This window comes from Oncorhynchus mykiss, unplaced genomic scaffold (assembly GCF_013265735.2).
Source record: "Oncorhynchus mykiss isolate Arlee unplaced genomic scaffold, USDA_OmykA_1.1 un_scaffold_352, whole genome shotgun sequence".
Classification (NCBI taxonomy): Eukaryota; Metazoa; Chordata; class Actinopteri; order Salmoniformes; family Salmonidae; genus Oncorhynchus; species Oncorhynchus mykiss.
In genome coordinates this window covers 110001-127500 of record NW_023493800.1, presented here as the reverse complement: position 1 = coordinate 127500, position 17500 = coordinate 110001, and positions in this window count along the sequence as shown.

Sequence of the window (17500 nt, the reverse complement as noted above, 5' to 3'; positions counted from 1 at the left end):
GACAGTTTTATAATTTTTGGGTGACCAGGTGCACAAGTTCCATTTGGGTGACCAGGTGCACGCCGGCTTTTGGGTGACCAGGTGCACGCCGGTCTTTTGGGTGACCAGGTGCACAAGTTCCATTTGGGTGACCAGGTGCACGCCGGCTTTTGGGTGACCAGGTGCACAAGTTCCATTTGGGTGACCAGGTGCACGCCGGCTTTTGGGTGACCAGGTGCACAAGTTCCATTTGGGTGACCAGGTGCACGCCGGCTTTTGGGTGACCAGGTGCACATGGTCCTTTGGGTGACCAGGTGCACGCCGGCCTTTGGGTGACCAGGTGCACACGGTTCTTTTGGGTGACCAGGTGCACATGGTCCTTTGGGTGACCAGGTGCACGCCGGCCTTTGGGTGACCAGGTGCACACGGTTCTTTTGGGTGACCAGGTGCACATGGTCCTTTGGGTGACCAGGTGCACGCCGGCCTTTGGGTGACCAGGTGCACATGGTCCTTTTGGGTGACCAGGTGCACATGGTCCTTTGGGTGACCAGGTGCACGCCGGCCTTTGGGTGACCAGGTGCACACGGTTCTTTTGGGTGACCAGGTGCACATGGTCCTTTGGGTGACCAGGTGCACGCCGGCCTTTGGGTGACCAGGTGCACATGGTCCTTTTGGGTGACCAGGTGCACATGGTCCTTTGGGTGACCAGGTGCACGCCGGCCTTTGGGTGACCAGGTGCACACGGTTCTTTTGGGTGACCAGGTGCACATGGTCCTTTGGGTGACCAGGTGCACGCCGGCCTTTGGGTGACCAGGTGCACATGGTCCTTTTGGGTGACCAGGTGCACATGGTCCTTTGGGTGACCAGGTGCACGCCGGCCTTTGGGTGACCAGGTGCACATGGTCCTTTGGGTGACCAGGTGCACGCCGGCCTTTGGGTGACCAGGTGCACATGGTCCTTTGGGTGACCAGGTGCACGCCGGCCTTTGGGTGACCAGGTGCACATGGTCCTTTTGGGTGACCAGGTGCACATGGTCCTTTGGGTGACCAGGTGCACGCCGGCCTTTGGGTGACCAGGTGCACATGGTCCTTTGGGTGACCAGGTGCACGCCGGCCTTTGGGTGACCAGGTGCACATGGTCCTTTGGGTGACCAGGTGCACGCCGGCCTTTGGGTGACCAGGTGCACATGGTCCTTTTGGGTGACCAGGTGCACATGGTCCTTTGGGTGACCAGGTGCACGCCGGCCTTTGGGTGACCAGGTGCACATGGTCCTTTTGGGTGACCAGGTGCACGCCGGCCTTTGGGTGACCAGGTGCACATGGTCCTTTTGGGTGACCAGGTGCACATGGTCCTTTGGGTGACCAGGTGCACGCCGGCCTTTGGGTGACCAGGTGCACACGGTCCTTTTGGGTGACCAGGTGCACGCCGGCCTTTGGGTGACCAGGTGCACATGGTCCTTTTGGGTGACCAGGTGCACGCCGGCCTTTGGGTGACCAGGTGCACGCCGGTCCTTTTGGGTGACCAGGTGCACAAGTTCCATTTGGGTGACCAGGTGCACGCGGTTCATAACAGCGCGGTTATCTGCTTTAATGTCCGAGGAGGGGTGCTTAAGTGTGGGTGCCCTGGTTCACCTGGTATGCGAGGTTGTGGAGGTGGGGGGGGTCCCCTGCTGGTATCATCCCCGAAATAGAGGGGTGATACCCGGGTGGTGAGTAAGGGCCTACAAGCCTGGAGGTCAATAGCTCCAGGGGGTAAGCTCTACTGTCATGTCCGTAAATAGAGTGGTGTTACCCGGGTTTTGAACCATATTTTAATTTTTGGGTTACCAGATGCACACGGGTCTTTTGGAAAACAATCACAATCTGCATCCATCGTAATATCTTAAACTGTATATAAAGCACCTAAGGACGGGCCTGACCGAGAGAGGGCCGTAGTAGGGTACTCCCCTAGCGGGCTATATCAATAGAATGACCGGTAAAATGATTTAAAACAGTTTTATAATTTTTGGGTTACCAGATGCACACGGGTCTTTTGGAAAACAATCACAATCTGCATCCATCGTAATATATGAAACTGTATATAAAGCACTGAAGGACGGCCCCGACCGAGACAGGGCCTTAGTGGGGTGCTCCCATAGCGGGCTATATCAATAGAATGACCGGTAAAAGTATTTAAAACCGTTTTATAATTTTTGGGTTACCAGATGCACGTTTTCAATCACCAGTTGCACGGAGGATTAATAGCAATCTGCATCCATCGTGATTTCTTAAAGTGTGTAAAAAGCACCCAAGGACGGCCCTGACAGAGAGAGGGCCGTAGTGGGGCACTCCCCTAGCGGGCTATATCAATAGAATGACGGGTAAAAGTATTTAAAACCCTTTTATAATTTTTGGGTTACCAGATGCACGTTTTCAATCACCAGGTGCACGGAGGAAAATGAGCATTTGCATCCATAGTCATGTTTTAAACCGTCCATAAAGCACTCTTGGCCGGCCCCGGCAGAGAGAGAAAGAGATGGTGAAAAAAAAAAAAAAATCATCATCAGACCTTCCATAAATAATTCGGGCCGGCCCCCATTGCTAAAGGTCCGTAGTAGGGTGCGCCATAAGCGGACATGAATAGATGGAACACCGCTAACCGCATAGAGAACCGTGTTTTGGGTGACCAGGTGCACGTTTTCAATCACCAGTTGCACATTTTCAATCACCAGTTGCACGGAGGATTAATAGCAATCTGCATCCATCGCGATTTCTTAAAGTGTCTATAAAGCACTCAGGACGGGCCCGACCGAGACAGGGCCTTAGTGGGGTGCTCCCATAGCGGGCAACAATGAGAGGGGTGCCTTTAAATTCATTTTGAACCATATTTGAAATTTTGGGTTACCAGATGCACGTTTTCAATCACCAGTTGCACGGAGGATTAATAGCAATCTGCATCCATCGTGATTTCTTAAAGTGTGTAAAAAGCACCCAAGGACGGCCCTGACAGAGAGAGGGCCGTAGTGGGGCACTCCCCTAGCGGGCTATATCAATAGAATGACGGGTAAAAGTATTTAAAACCCTTTTATAATTTTTGGGTTACCAGATGCACGTTTTCAATCACCAGGTGCACGGAGGAAAATGAGCATTTGCATCCATAGTCATGTTTTAAACCGTCCATAAAGCACTCTTGGCCGGCCCCGGCAGAGAGAGAAAGAGATGGTGAAAAAAAAAAAAAAATCATCATCAGACCTTCCATAAATAATTCGGGCCGGCCCCCATTGCTAAAGGTCCGTAGTAGGGTGCGCCATAAGCGGACATGAATAGATGGAACACCGCTAACCGCATAGAGAACCGTGTTTTGGGTGACCAGGTGCACGTTTTCAATCACCAGTTGCACATTTTCAATCACCAGTTGCACGGAGGATTAATAGCAATCTGCATCCATCGCGATTTCTTAAAGTGTCTATAAAGCACTCAGGACGGGCCCGACCGAGACAGGGCCTTAGTGGGGTGCTCCCATAGCGGGCAACAATGAGAGGGGTGCCTTTAAATTCATTTTGAACCATATTTGAAATTTTGGGTTACCAGATGCACGTTTTCAATCACCAGTTGCACGGAGGATTAATAGCAATCTGCATCCATCGTGATTTCTTAAAGTGTGTAAAAAGCACCCAAGGACGGCCCTGACAGAGAGAGGGCCGTAGTGGGGCACTCCCCTAGCGGGCTATATCAATAGAATGACGGGTAAAAGTATTTAAAACCCTTTTATAATTTTTGGGTTACCAGATGCACGTTTTCAATCACCAGGTGCACGGAGGAAAATGAGCATTTGCATCCATAGTCATGTTTTAAACCGTCCATAAAGCACTCTTGGCCGGCCCCGGCAGAGAGAGAAAGAGATGGTGAAAAAAAAAAAAAAATCATCATCAGACCTTCCATAAATAATTCGGGCCGGCCCCCATTGCTAAAGGTCCGTAGTAGGGTGCGCCATAAGCGGACATGAATAGATGGAACACCGCTAACCGCATAGAGAACCGTGTTTTGGGTGACCAGGTGCACGTTTTCAATCACCAGTTGCACATTTTCAATCACCAGTTGCACGGAGGATTAATAGCAATCTGCATCCATCGCGATTTCTTAAAGTGTCTATAAAGCACTCAGGACGGGCCCGACCGAGACAGGGCCTTAGTGGGGTGCTCCCATAGCGGGCAACAATGAGAGGGGTGCCTTTAAATTCATTTTGAACCATATTTGAAATTTTGGGTTACCAGATGCACGTTTTCAATCACCAGTTGCACGGAGGATTAATAGCAATCTGCATCCATCGTGATTTCTTAAAGTGTGTAAAAAGCACCCAAGGACGGCCCTGACAGAGAGAGGGCCGTAGTGGGGCACTCCCCTAGCGGGCTATATCAATAGAATGACGGGTAAAAGTATTTAAAACCCTTTTATAATTTTTGGGTTACCAGATGCACGTTTTCAATCACCAGGTGCACGGAGGAAAATGAGCATTTGCATCCATAGTCATGTTTTAAACCGTCCATAAAGCACTCTTGGCCGGCCCCGGCAGAGAGAGAAAGAGATGGTGAAAAAAAAAAAAAAATCATCATCAGACCTTCCATAAATAATTCGGGCCGGCCCCCATTGCTAAAGGTCCGTAGTAGGGTGCGCCATAAGCGGACATGAATAGATGGAACACCGCTAACCGCATAGAGAACCGTGTTTTGGGTGACCAGGTGCACGTTTTCAATCACCAGTTGCACATTTTCAATCACCAGTTGCACGGAGGATTAATAGCAATCTGCATCCATCGCGATTTCTTAAAGTGTCTATAAAGCACTCAGGACGGGCCCGACCGAGACAGGGCCTTAGTGGGGTGCTCCCATAGCGGGCAACAATGAGAGGGGTGCCTTTAAATTCATTTTGAACCATATTTGAAATTTTGGGTTACCAGATGCACGTTTTCAATCACCAGTTGCACGGAGGATTAATAGCAATCTGCATCCATCGTGATTTCTTAAAGTGTGTAAAAAGCACCCAAGGACGGCCCTGACAGAGAGAGGGCCGTAGTGGGGCACTCCCCTAGCGGGCTATATCAATAGAATGACGGGTAAAAGTATTTAAAACCCTTTTATAATTTTTGGGTTACCAGATGCACGTTTTCAATCACCAGGTGCACGGAGGAAAATGAGCATTTGCATCCATAGTCATGTTTTAAACCGTCCATAAAGCACTCTTGGCCGGCCCCGGCAGAGAGAGAAAGAGATGGTGAAAAAAAAAAAAAAATCATCATCAGACCTTCCATAAATAATTCGGGCCGGCCCCCATTGCTAAAGGTCCGTAGTAGGGTGCGCCATAAGCGGACATGAATAGATGGAACACCGCTAACCGCATAGAGAACCGTGTTTTGGGTGACCAGGTGCACGTTTTCAATCACCAGTTGCACATTTTCAATCACCAGTTGCACGGAGGATTAATAGCAATCTGCATCCATCGCGATTTCTTAAAGTGTCTATAAAGCACTCAGGACGGGCCCGACCGAGACAGGGCCTTAGTGGGGTGCTCCCATAGCGGGCAACAATGAGAGGGGTGCCTTTAAATTCATTTTGAACCATATTTGAAATTTTGGGTTACCAGATGCACGTTTTCAATCACCAGTTGCACGGAGGATTAATAGCAATCTGCATCCATCGTGATTTCTTAAAGTGTGTAAAAAGCACCCAAGGACGGCCCTGACAGAGAGAGGGCCGTAGTGGGGCACTCCCCTAGCGGGCTATATCAATAGAATGACGGGTAAAAGTATTTAAAACCCTTTTATAATTTTTGGGTTACCAGATGCACGTTTTCAATCACCAGGTGCACGGAGGAAAATGAGCATTTGCATCCATAGTCATGTTTTAAACCGTCCATAAAGCACTCTTGGCCGGCCCCGGCAGAGAGAGAAAGAGATGGTGAAAAAAAAAAAAAAATCATCATCAGACCTTCCATAAATAATTCGGGCCGGCCCCCATTGCTAAAGGTCCGTAGTAGGGTGCGCCATAAGCGGACATGAATAGATGGAACACCGCTAACCGCATAGAGAACCGTGTTTTGGGTGACCAGGTGCACGTTTTCAATCACCAGTTGCACATTTTCAATCACCAGTTGCACGGAGGATTAATAGCAATCTGCATCCATCGCGATTTCTTAAAGTGTCTATAAAGCACTCAGGACGGGCCCGACCGAGACAGGGCCTTAGTGGGGTGCTCCCATAGCGGGCAACAATGAGAGGGGTGCCTTTAAATTCATTTTGAACCATATTTGAAATTTTGGGTTACCAGATGCACGTTTTCAATCACCAGTTGCACGGAGGATTAATAGCAATCTGCATCCATCGTGATTTCTTAAAGTGTGTAAAAAGCACCCAAGGACGGCCCTGACAGAGAGAGGGCCGTAGTGGGGCACTCCCCTAGCGGGCTATATCAATAGAATGACGGGTAAAAGTATTTAAAACCCTTTTATAATTTTTGGGTTACCAGATGCACGTTTTCAATCACCAGGTGCACGGAGGAAAATGAGCATTTGCATCCATAGTCATGTTTTAAACCGTCCATAAAGCACTCTTGGCCGGCCCCGGCAGAGAGAGAAAGAGATGGTGAAAAAAAAAAAAAAATCATCATCAGACCTTCCATAAATAATTCGGGCCGGCCCCCATTGCTAAAGGTCCGTAGTAGGGTGCGCCATAAGCGGACATGAATAGATGGAACACCGCTAACCGCATAGAGAACCGTGTTTTGGGTGACCAGGTGCACGTTTTCAATCACCAGTTGCACATTTTCAATCACCAGTTGCACGGAGGATTAATAGCAATCTGCATCCATCGCGATTTCTTAAAGTGTCTATAAAGCACTCAGGACGGGCCCGACCGAGACAGGGCCTTAGTGGGGTGCTCCCTAGCGGGCAACAATGAGAGGGGTGCCTTTAAATTCATTTTGAACCATATTTGAAATTTTGGGTTACCAGATGCACGTTTTCAATCACCAGTTGCACGGAGGATTAATAGCAATCTGCATCCATCGTGATTTCTTAAAGTGTGTAAAAAGCACCCAAGGACGGCCCTGACAGAGAGAGGGCCGTAGTGGGGCACTCCCCTAGCGGGCTATATCAATAGAATGACGGGTAAAAGTATTTAAAACCCTTTTATAATTTTTGGGTTACCAGATGCACGTTTTCAATCACCAGGTGCACGGAGGAAAATGAGCATTTGCATCCATAGTCATGTTTTAAACCGTCCATAAAGCACTCTTGGCCGGCCCCGGCAGAGAGAGAAAGAGATGGTGAAAAAAAAAAAAAAATCATCATCAGACCTTCCATAAATAATTCGGGCCGGCCCCCATTGCTAAAGGTCCGTAGTAGGGTGCGCCATAAGCGGACATGAATAGATGGAACACCGCTAACCGCATAGAGAACCGTGTTTTGGGTGACCAGGTGCACGTTTTCAATCACCAGTTGCACATTTTCAATCACCAGTTGCACGGAGGATTAATAGCAATCTGCATCCATCGCGATTTCTTAAAGTGTCTATAAAGCACTCAGGACGGGCCCGACCGAGACAGGGCCTTAGTGGGGTGCTCCCATAGCGGGCAACAATGAGAGGGGTGCCTTTAAATTCATTTTGAACCATATTTGAAATTTTGGGTTACCAGATGCACGTTTTCAATCACCAGTTGCACGGAGGATTAATAGCAATCTGCATCCATCGTGATTTCTTAAAGTGTGTAAAAAGCACCCAAGGACGGCCCTGACAGAGAGAGGGCCGTAGTGGGGCACTCCCCTAGCGGGCTATATCAATAGAATGACGGGTAAAAGTATTTAAAACCCTTTTATAATTTTTGGGTTACCAGATGCACGTTTTCAATCACCAGGTGCACGGAGGAAAATGAGCATTTGCATCCATAGTCATGTTTTAAACCGTCCATAAAGCACTCTTGGCCGGCCCCGGCAGAGAGAGAAAGAGATGGTGAAAAAAAAAAAAAATCATCATCAGACCTTCCATAAATAATTCGGGCCGGCCCCCATTGCTAAAGGTCCGTAGTAGGGTGCGCCATAAGCGGACATGAATAGATGGAACACCGCTAACCGCATAGAGAACCGTGTTTTGGGTGACCAGGTGCACGTTTTCAATCACCAGTTGCACATTTTCAATCACCAGTTGCACGGAGGATTAATAGCAATCTGCATCCATCGCGATTTCTTAAAGTGTCTATAAAGCACTCAGGACGGGCCCGACCGAGACAGGGCCTTAGTGGGGTGCTCCCATAGCGGGCAACAATGAGAGGGGTGCCTTTAAATTCATTTTGAACCATATTTGAAATTTTGGGTTACCAGATGCACGTTTTCAATCACCAGTTGCACGGAGGATTAATAGCAATCTGCATCCATCGTGATTTCTTAAAGTGTGTAAAAAGCACCCAAGGACGGCCCTGACAGAGAGAGGGCCGTAGTGGGGCACTCCCCTAGCGGGCTATATCAATAGAATGACGGGTAAAAGTATTTAAAACCCTTTTATAATTTTTGGGTTACCAGATGCACGTTTTCAATCACCAGGTGCACGGAGGAAAATGAGCATTTGCATCCATAGTCATGTTTTAAACCGTCCATAAAGCACTCTTGGCCGGCCCCGGCAGAGAGAGAAAGAGATGGTGAAAAAAAAAAAAAAATCATCATCAGACCTTCCATAAATAATTCGGGCCGGCCCCCATTGCTAAAGGTCCGTAGTAGGGTGCGCCATAAGCGGACATGAATAGATGGAACACCGCTAACCGCATAGAGAACCGTGTTTTGGGTGACCAGGTGCACGTTTTCAATCACCAGTTGCACATTTTCAATCACCAGTTGCACGGAGGATTAATAGCAATCTGCATCCATCGCGATTTCTTAAAGTGTCTATAAAGCACTCAGGACGGGCCCGACCGAGACAGGGCCTTAGTGGGGTGCTCCCATAGCGGGCAACAATGAGAGGGGTGCCTTTAAATTCATTTTGAACCATATTTGAAATTTTGGGTTACCAGATGCACGTTTTCAATCACCAGTTGCACGGAGGATTAATAGCAATCTGCATCCATCGTGATTTCTTAAAGTGTGTAAAAAGCACCCAAGGACGGCCCTGACAGAGAGAGGGCCGTAGTGGGGCACTCCCCTAGCGGGCTATATCAATAGAATGACGGGTAAAAGTATTTAAAACCCTTTTATAATTTTTGGGTTACCAGATGCACGTTTTCAATCACCAGGTGCACGGAGGAAAATGAGCATTTGCATCCATAGTCATGTTTTAAACCGTCCATAAAGCACTCTTGGCCGGCCCCGGCAGAGAGAGAAAGAGATGGTGAAAAAAAAAAAAAAATCATCATCAGACCTTCCATAAATAATTCGGGCCGGCCCCCATTGCTAAAGGTCCGTAGTAGGGTGCGCCATAAGCGGACATGAATAGATGGAACACCGCTAACCGCATAGAGAACCGTGTTTTGGGTGACCAGGTGCACGTTTTCAATCACCAGTTGCACATTTTCAATCACCAGTTGCACGGAGGATTAATAGCAATCTGCATCCATCGCGATTTCTTAAAGTGTCTATAAAGCACTCAGGACGGGCCCGACCGAGACAGGGCCTTAGTGGGGTGCTCCCATAGCGGGCAACAATGAGAGGGGTGCCTTTAAATTCATTTTGAACCATATTTGAAATTTTGGGTTACCAGATGCACGTTTTCAATCACCAGTTGCACGGAGGATTAATAGCAATCTGCATCCATCGTGATTTCTTAAAGTGTGTAAAAAGCACCCAAGGACGGCCCTGACAGAGAGAGGGCCGTAGTGGGGCACTCCCCTAGCGGGCTATATCAATAGAATGACGGGTAAAAGTATTTAAAACCCTTTTATAATTTTTGGGTTACCAGATGCACGTTTTCAATCACCAGGTGCACGGAGGAAAATGAGCATTTGCATCCATAGTCATGTTTTAAACCGTCCATAAAGCACTCTTGGCCGGCCCCGGCAGAGAGAGAAAGAGATGGTGAAAAAAAAAAAAAAATCATCATCAGACCTTCCATAAATAATTCGGGCCGGCCCCCATTGCTAAAGGTCCGTAGTAGGGTGCGCCATAAGCGGACATGAATAGATGGAACACCGCTAACCGCATAGAGAACCGTGTTTTGGGTGACCAGGTGCACGTTTTCAATCACCAGTTGCACATTTTCAATCACCAGTTGCACGGAGGATTAATAGCAATCTGCATCCATCGCGATTTCTTAAAGTGTCTATAAAGCACTCAGGACGGGCCCGACCGAGACAGGGCCTTAGTGGGGTGCTCCCATAGCGGGCAACAATGAGAGGGGTGCCTTTAAATTCATTTTGAACCATATTTGAAATTTTGGGTTACCAGATGCACGTTTTCAATCACCAGTTGCACGGAGGATTAATAGCAATCTGCATCCATCGTGATTTCTTAAAGTGTGTAAAAAGCACCCAAGGACGGCCCTGACAGAGAGAGGGCCGTAGTGGGGCACTCCCCTAGCGGGCTATATCAATAGAATGACGGGTAAAAGTATTTAAAACCCTTTTATAATTTTTGGGTTACCAGATGCACGTTTTCAATCACCAGGTGCACGGAGGAAAATGAGCATTTGCATCCATAGTCATGTTTTAAACCGTCCATAAAGCACTCTTGGCCGGCCCCGGCAGAGAGAGAAAGAGATGGTGAAAAAAAAAAAAAAATCATCATCAGACCTTCCATAAATAATTCGGGCCGGCCCCCATTGCTAAAGGTCCGTAGTAGGGTGCGCCATAAGCGGACATGAATAGATGGAACACCGCTAACCGCATAGAGAACCGTGTTTTGGGTGACCAGGTGCACGTTTTCAATCACCAGTTGCACATTTTCAATCACCAGTTGCACGGAGGATTAATAGCAATCTGCATCCATCGCGATTTCTTAAAGTGTCTATAAAGCACTCAGGACGGGCCCGACCGAGACAGGGCCTTAGTGGGGTGCTCCCATAGCGGGCAACAATGAGAGGGGTGCCTTTAAATTCATTTTGAACCATATTTGAAATTTTGGGTTACCAGATGCACGTTTTCAATCACCAGTTGCACGGAGGATTAATAGCAATCTGCATCCATCGTGATTTCTTAAAGTGTGTAAAAAGCACCCAAGGACGGCCCTGACAGAGAGAGGGCCGTAGTGGGGCACTCCCCTAGCGGGCTATATCAATAGAATGACGGGTAAAAGTATTTAAAACCCTTTTATAATTTTTGGGTTACCAGATGCACGTTTTCAATCACCAGGTGCACGGAGGAAAATGAGCATTTGCATCCATAGTCATGTTTTAAACCGTCCATAAAGCACTCTTGGCCGGCCCCGGCAGAGAGAGAAAGAGATGGTGAAAAAAAAAAAAAAATCATCATCAGACCTTCCATAAATAATTCGGGCCGGCCCCCATTGCTAAAGGTCCGTAGTAGGGTGCGCCATAAGCGGACATGAATAGATGGAACACCGCTAACCGCATAGAGAACCGTGTTTTGGGTGACCAGGTGCACGTTTTCAATCACCAGTTGCACATTTTCAATCACCAGTTGCACGGAGGATTAATAGCAATCTGCATCCATCGCGATTTCTTAAAGTGTCTATAAAGCACTCAGGACGGGCCCGACCGAGACAGGGCCTTAGTGGGGTGCTCCCATAGCGGGCAACAATGAGAGGGGTGCCTTTAAATTCATTTTGAACCATATTTGAAATTTTGGGTTACCAGATGCACGTTTTCAATCACCAGTTGCACGGAGGATTAATAGCAATCTGCATCCATCGTGATTTCTTAAAGTGTGTAAAAAGCACCCAAGGACGGCCCTGACAGAGAGAGGGCCGTAGTGGGGCACTCCCCTAGCGGGCTATATCAATAGAATGACGGGTAAAAGTATTTAAAACCCTTTTATAATTTTTGGGTTACCAGATGCACGTTTTCAATCACCAGGTGCACGGAGGAAAATGAGCATTTGCATCCATAGTCATGTTTTAAACCGTCCATAAAGCACTCTTGGCCGGCCCCGGCAGAGAGAGAAAGAGATGGTGAAAAAAAAAAAAATCATCATCAGACCTTCCATAAATAATTCGGGCCGGCCCCCATTGCTAAAGGTCCGTAGTAGGGTGCGCCATAAGCGGACATGAATAGATGGAACACCGCTAACCGCATAGAGAACCGTGTTTTGGGTGACCAGGTGCACGTTTTCAATCACCAGTTGCACATTTTCAATCACCAGTTGCACGGAGGATTAATAGCAATCTGCATCCATCGCGATTTCTTAAAGTGTCTATAAAGCACTCAGGACGGGCCCGACCGAGACAGGGCCTTAGTGGGGTGCTCCCATAGCGGGCAACAATGAGAGGGGTGCCTTTAAATTCATTTTGAACCATATTTGAAATTTTGGGTTACCAGATGCACGTTTTCAATCACCAGTTGCACGGAGGATTAATAGCAATCTGCATCCATCGTGATTTCTTAAAGTGTGTAAAAAGCACCCAAGGACGGCCCTGACAGAGAGAGGGCCGTAGTGGGGCACTCCCCTAGCGGGCTATATCAATAGAATGACGGGTAAAAGTATTTAAAACCCTTTTATAATTTTTGGGTTACCAGATGCACGTTTTCAATCACCAGGTGCACGGAGGAAAATGAGCATTTGCATCCATAGTCATGTTTTAAACCGTCCATAAAGCACTCTTGGCCGGCCCCGGCAGAGAGAGAAAGAGATGGTGAAAAAAAAAAAAAATCATCATCAGACCTTCCATAAATAATTCGGGCCGGCCCCCATTGCTAAAGGTCCGTAGTAGGGTGCGCCATAAGCGGACATGAATAGATGGAACACCGCTAACCGCATAGAGAACCGTGTTTTGGGTGACCAGGTGCACGTTTTCAATCACCAGTTGCACATTTTCAATCACCAGTTGCACGGAGGATTAATAGCAATCTGCATCCATCGCGATTTCTTAAAGTGTCTATAAAGCACTCAGGACGGGCCCGACCGAGACAGGGCCTTAGTGGGGTGCTCCCATAGCGGGCAACAATGAGAGGGGTGCCTTTAAATTCATTTTGAACCATATTTGAAATTTTGGGTTACCAGATGCACGTTTTCAATCACCAGTTGCACGGAGGATTAATAGCAATCTGCATCCATCGTGATTTCTTAAAGTGTGTAAAAAGCACCCAAGGACGGCCCTGACAGAGAGAGGGCCGTAGTGGGGCACTCCCCTAGCGGGCTATATCAATAGAATGACGGGTAAAAGTATTTAAAACCCTTTTATAATTTTTGGGTTACCAGATGCACGTTTTCAATCACCAGGTGCACGGAGGAAAATGAGCATTTGCATCCATAGTCATGTTTTAAACCGTCCATAAAGCACTCTTGGCCGGCCCGGCAGAGAGAGAAAGAGATGGTGAAAAAAAAAAAAATCATCATCAGACCTTCCATAAATAATTCGGGCCGGCCCCCATTGCTAAAGGTCCGTAGTAGGGTGCGCCATAAGCGGACATGAATAGATGGAACACCGCTAACCGCATAGAGAACCGTGTTTTGGGTGACCAGGTGCACGTTTTCAATCACCAGTTGCACATTTTCAATCACCAGTTGCACGGAGGATTAATAGCAATCTGCATCCATCGCGATTTCTTAAAGTGTCTATAAAGCACTCAGGACGGGCCCGACCGAGACAGGGCCTTAGTGGGGTGCTCCCATAGCGGGCAACAATGAGAGGGGTGCCTTTAAATTCATTTTGAACCATATTTGAAATTTTGGGTTACCAGATGCACGTTTTCAATCACCAGTTGCACGGAGGATTAATAGCAATCTGCATCCATCGTGATTTCTTAAAGTGTGTAAAAAGCACCCAAGGACGGCCCTGACAGAGAGAGGGCCGTAGTGGGGCACTCCCCTAGCGGGCTATATCAATAGAATGACGGGTAAAAGTATTTAAAACCCTTTTATAATTTTTGGGTTACCAGATGCACGTTTTCAATCACCAGGTGCACGGAGGAAAATGAGCATTTGCATCCATAGTCATGTTTTAAACCGTCCATAAAGCACTCTTGGCCGGCCCCGGCAGAGAGAGAAAGAGATGGTGAAAAAAAAAAAAAATCATCATCAGACCTTCCATAAATAATTCGGGCCGGCCCCCATTGCTAAAGGTCCGTAGTAGGGTGCGCCATAAGCGGACATGAATAGATGGAACACCGCTAACCGCATAGAGAACCGTGTTTTGGGTGACCAGGTGCACGTTTTCAATCACCAGTTGCACATTTTCAATCACCAGTTGCACGGAGGATTAATAGCAATCTGCATCCATCGCGATTTCTTAAAGTGTCTATAAAGCACTCAGGACGGGCCCGACCGAGACAGGGCCTTAGTGGGGTGCTCCCATAGCGGGCAACAATGAGAGGGGTGCCTTTAAATTCATTTTGAACCATATTTGAAATTTTGGGTTACCAGATGCACGTTTTCAATCACCAGTTGCACGGAGGATTAATAGCAATCTGCATCCATCGTGATTTCTTAAAGTGTGTAAAAAGCACCCAAGGACGGCCCTGACAGAGAGAGGGCCGTAGTGGGGCACTCCCCTAGCGGGCTATATCAATAGAATGACGGGTAAAAGTATTTAAAACCCTTTTATAATTTTTGGGTTACCAGATGCACGTTTTCAATCACCAGGTGCACGGAGGAAAATGAGCATTTGCATCCATAGTCATGTTTTAAACCGTCCATAAAGCACTCTTGGCCGGCCCCGGCAGAGAGAGAAAGAGATGGTGAAAAAAAAAAAAAATCATCATCAGACCTTCCATAAATAATTCGGGCCGGCCCCCATTGCTAAAGGTCCGTAGTAGGGTGCGCCATAAGCGGACATGAATAGATGGAACACCGCTAACCGCATAGAGAACCGTGTTTTGGGTGACCAGGTGCACGTTTTCAATCACCAGTTGCACATTTTCAATCACCAGTTGCACGGAGGATTAATAGCAATCTGCATCCATCGCGATTTCTTAAAGTGTCTATAAAGCACTCAGGACGGGCCCGACCGAGACAGGGCCTTAGTGGGGTGCTCCCATAGCGGGCAACAATGAGAGGGGTGCCTTTAAATTCATTTTGAACCATATTTGAAATTTTGGGTTACCAGATGCACGTTTTCAATCACCAGTTGCACGGAGGATTAATAGCAATCTGCATCCATCGTGATTTCTTAAAGTGTGTAAAAAGCACCCAAGGACGGCCCTGACAGAGAGAGGGCCGTAGTGGGGCACTCCCCTAGCGGGCTATATCAATAGAATGACGGGTAAAAGTATTTAAAACCCTTTTATAATTTTTGGGTTACCAGATGCACGTTTTCAATCACCAGGTGCACGGAGGAAAATGAGCATTTGCATCCATAGTCATGTTTTAAACCGTCCATAAAGCACTCTTGGCCGGCCCCGGCAGAGAGAGAAAGAGATGGTGAAAAAAAAAAAAAAATCATCATCAGACCTTCCATAAATAATTCGGGCCGGCCCCCATTGCTAAAGGTCCGTAGTAGGGTGCGCCATAAGCGGACATGAATAGATGGAACACCGCTAACCGCATAGAGAACCGTGTTTTGGGTGACCAGGTGCACGTTTTCAATCACCAGTTGCACATTTTCAATCACCAGTTGCACGGAGGATTAATAGCAATCTGCATCCATCGCGATTTCTTAAAGTGTCTATAAAGCACTCAGGACGGGCCCGACCGAGACAGGGCCTTAGTGGGGTGCTCCCATAGCGGGCAACAATGAGAGGGGTGCCTTTAAATTCATTTTGAACCATATTTGAAATTTTGGGTTACCAGATGCACGTTTTCAATCACCAGTTGCACGGAGGATTAATAGCAATCTGCATCCATCGTGATTTCTTAAAGTGTGTAAAAAGCACCCAAGGACGGCCCTGACAGAGAGAGGGCCGTAGTGGGGCACTCCCCTAGCGGGCTATATCAATAGAATGACGGGTAAAAGTATTTAAAACCCTTTTATAATTTTTGGGTTACCAGATGCACGTTTTCAATCACCAGGTGCACGGAGGAAAATGAGCATTTGCATCCATAGTCATGTTTTAAACCGTCCATAAAGCACCCAGGGCCGGCCCCGGCAGAGAGAGAAAAAGAGGGGAAAAGTGTTGAAAAAAAAAAAAATCATACCTTCCATAAATAATTCGGACCGGCCCCCATTGAAAAGGTCCGTAGTAGGGTGCATCATTATCGGACATGAATCTCGGGAACACCGCTAACCGCATAGAGAACCGTGTTTTGGGTTACCAGATGCACGTTTTCAATCACCAGTTGCACGGAGAGAGAAAAAAAAATCATACCTTCCATAAATAATTCGGACCGGCCCCCATTGAAAAGGTCCGTAGTAGGGTGCATCATTATCGGACATGAATCTCGGGAACACCGCTAACCGCATAGAGAACCGTGTTTTGGGTGACCAGGTGCACGTTTTCAATCACCAGTTGCACGGAGAAAAAAAAAGTAATCATACCTTCCATAAATAATTCAGGCCGACCCCCATTGAAAAAGGTCCGTAGTAGGGTGCATCATTATCGGACATGTATATCTGTAACACCGGCAAGCGCATTGAGAACCGCATTTTTGGGTTACCAGATGCACGTTTTCAATCACCAGGTGCACGGCTGTGAAAAGTGGGACTCTGTCATTTTTTCGACCAATTTCTGTAATTTTCAAAAAATGATTAAAAATACTTCCCGAAGGGCTAGAGGTCCCAAATTTCGTCTCATACCCTCTCTCGTGATGGGCAACAATTACATAATGTAAAAAAAAATTCGCATCCACAGGAACCTATGCATCCTGTGACATTCACTTTTTTCCCAAAACTTGAAACACGATTTCCTATTAAAATGTTTTATACAAAAACGTTTTTAATTGAATGTAAATGCTCGTCTATTTATGCACTTTCGTGCAAAAAAAACCCCATCAAGATCGGATGTGTACTTTTTGATTTATCACGTTTTTGTTGAATTTGACCCCCGATGGTGGGGCGCACAGAAGCCCTGTGAGGTTCAGGGCTTCATCGATATTTGGCCTGTTTTGGATTACACACTCAGTGGCGGGTCGACCAGACAGGTACCGGCGCGATTTCAGAAACCTGGTTTTTGGCAACAGGACTTCCATGTCCTAGAGAGACGGGGGTGGTGTCAAACTGCTCAGTCCGAATAGAAAATGAGTAACGGACAGTTTTGAGGGAAGTCAGACCCTCAGAACCATGGTACTTTGGACATTTTCCCGCCGGCGACCGATTTAGTGGTTTGACCAGACCCTTCGGCGCCCGATGTGTCCTAACTTTTGATCCACGTTGCCCAGCTTGGTGGTGGGAGGATATTGAGCCTTGTCCTGGGCAGGTGCTCTATCCCAGCTATCACCTTGTGGGTTTGGTTCATCCAATGACCATGGTTCTTGTCCAATGAAGGTGCCCGTCCCTTCGGCGACCGATTGGTGGTTGTTTAG